This window comes from Tupaia chinensis, unplaced genomic scaffold, assembly GCF_000334495.1.
Source record: "Tupaia chinensis unplaced genomic scaffold, TupChi_1.0 Scaffold000243_1, whole genome shotgun sequence".
In the NCBI taxonomy this organism is placed as follows: Eukaryota; Metazoa; Chordata; class Mammalia; order Scandentia; family Tupaiidae; genus Tupaia; species Tupaia belangeri.
In genome coordinates this window covers 919,601-922,086 of record NW_006159721.1, presented here as the reverse complement: position 1 = coordinate 922,086, position 2,486 = coordinate 919,601, and the positions used below count along the sequence as shown (strand labels likewise).

The following is a 2,486-nucleotide window of genomic DNA, read 5'->3' as shown; positions in this document are numbered from 1 at the left end:
TACACACACACACACACACACACACACACACACACACACACAGCATCTTACATGGGGTATGGCCATCCTGCAATCCCTTCTCTTCTGTTTCTCATTTGGGAATTTTTGGCATGCATGCATGCATACATACCCTTATCAAGCTGCCACATCCAGGACTGAGACCCCACAGTCGGCCATGTGGAATCCAGTCACCTTAATCACCAGGCCATGAGCTGGCTTGGAAGTGCTTTTCTAATGAAACCAAGTCATGGAACTTCACAGGCTAAAGTTCTTCAGGTAGCATGACTATCTCCAAAGAGTTAAAAATTAGTTGCTGCTAGTTTTTTGGTTTTTGTTTTGTTTTTGAGAGAGATTTTTGCTATAGGGCACATGTGCTTACTGGAAAGACAGAGACAGAAAGTAAGAAATCACCCACCAGGGGGATGGTCACACAGCAATCCTTTTTCTTCTGTTCTCCTCTCAGGATTTTGGGAACATACACACATATGCCCAGCATGAGTTTTAAGCCACCGGGCCCCGGACTAGAACCATGGTTGACTTCATGGGAGTCCAGTGATGTAACTATTATGCCATCTGCTGATCCCATGTTGCTGCTAGTTTTTTATCTCCCTAGTCACTCATAGATTAAAAATAATTTATATTTACTTTAATATGTATGCAAAAGAAAAAAACGGAAAGAACCCCTACCATGCTGTTACTATAGCCCTCTTAAGTACTGAATTCTCAATGGGCTTCTTGTGACAAAAGAAAAACAATTTAGGGCCAGTTGGTAGCAGGGTGGCTAGGCAGCTGGATCCCACATGGCTGACTGTATAGTATGAGTCCTGGAATCAGAAGTTTGAAAAACACATGAGCATGCATGCCCAAAATCCCAAGAGGAGGAGGAAATGAAGGAGAAAGGATTGCCACATGACTATCCCCTATGGGAGGGTGCTTTCTCGCTTTCCTTCTTTCTCTGCTTCTCTCCAACAAATGTACTCACCCTCTGACAATTTTTTTTAAATCATCTATATATTTATTTAAATGTCATATACAATATTGAACTCTTATAATGGCAGCTTAAGTGGAATGACCCCTGGATTCTGTCTTCCTGAAATTAGCTTCTTCCCTCATATCTGCTTTCATGAACTTACCTATAGCCAAAAACCCTATTTGCTCTCAAGTTACTCTGGAGCCCATAGTCTCTATAGCTGGTTGTGCGTGGCAAGAGGCCATTGGCCCTGGGTAATCAAGGCAACCAGCAGCCTCCAATTAATGTATCCTTAGCATTACAGTCATTTTTGTAAAACTTTTAAAGAATTATTTATTTTTTTAAATTTATCATTATTATTGTATAATTTGCTATAGGGCATGTGTGCTTACCAGAGAGATATGGGGAGTGGGGGAGGGGGAGTAAGAAAACAAGCTGCCAAGTCTAAAACTCGAACCAGAGTTGGCCATGTGGTAGTCCAGCACCTTTCCCACTACACTACTGGCTGGCCCCAGCATTATAGTCATTTCTAACCCCTAGATCCTGATTTTTTACCTAGTCCTGCGGAAACATCTGAACACAGATTCTGGGCTTTATTGACTGAGTCACCCTAAGTCAGTTTACTTCTCACTATATGTCTTTAGGTATTTTTATTTATCTAAAGTGCAATTTAAGTTTAATGTTTCCTAAATAATTCGGGACCAGCAGTTAGTGTAATGGCTATGTCGCTGGACTCCCACATAGTCGACCACGGTTCGTGTCCCGGACCTGGTGGCTTAAAACTCACGCCAGGCGCGTGTGTGTGCGCGCCCAAGATCCCGAGAGGAGAATGGAGGAGAAGAGATTGCGGTGTGGCCATACCCCCTAGGGGGTGATTTCTCACTTTCTGTCTCTCTGTCTCGCTCTGCCTGTCTGGCGAGCACACGCACCCTATAGCGAAAACCTCTCAAAAAAAAAATAATTTTCTGTCTGGATGATCTGTCCTTTACTGAAAATGAGTGTTGATCTTTTTATGGTTCATAAGCATGATGATTAGCTTTTTACACCACTGTGAGATGTGGCTCACTCAAATCTTGTTGCAGCATCAGCACAGTACCCATCTGACAAGAAGAAAAGAAGAAGAAAAAAAAAGAAAGTGGGGGTATTGAAGTCCCCCACTGTTAATGTATCACGGTCTCTATCTTCTTTCAGATTGAATATTTGCTACATATATTTAGGTCCTCTGGAGGAGAGTGTATATTAGGGGACTTCAAAAATGTCATAGAAAAGTGCAATTAAAGTACAAGTTTATTTTGGTGCAAAAAATTAAAACCCATGCATAGTTTTTTCATAATATACATTTTTCGTGAATTTTTTAAGATCTCTTTCCCCCCCACACACGCACACACATACTGATTAGGGTTCAAGCAGAGAAGCAGAACTGCTATATTATGGAGTAAGGAATTTTAAAAAAAAAAGATTTGCTAGAGGGCACATGTGCTTTCCAGAGAGACAGAGAGGGAAAGTAGGAAAGAAT

General features: G+C 41.5%; 1 non-coding gene across 1 annotated transcript; it reads left to right on the top strand.

Annotated features, from left to right (window-relative positions):
• Window positions 1-1,974: 1,974 nt before the first annotated feature.
• LOC114007849 (small nucleolar RNA U13) lies at window positions 1,975-2,076 on the top strand. Its single transcript, XR_003549433.1, has one exon. It is a non-coding gene; the product is annotated as a small nucleolar RNA U13 (small nucleolar RNA).
• The last annotated feature ends 410 nt before the right edge of the window (window positions 2,077-2,486 follow it).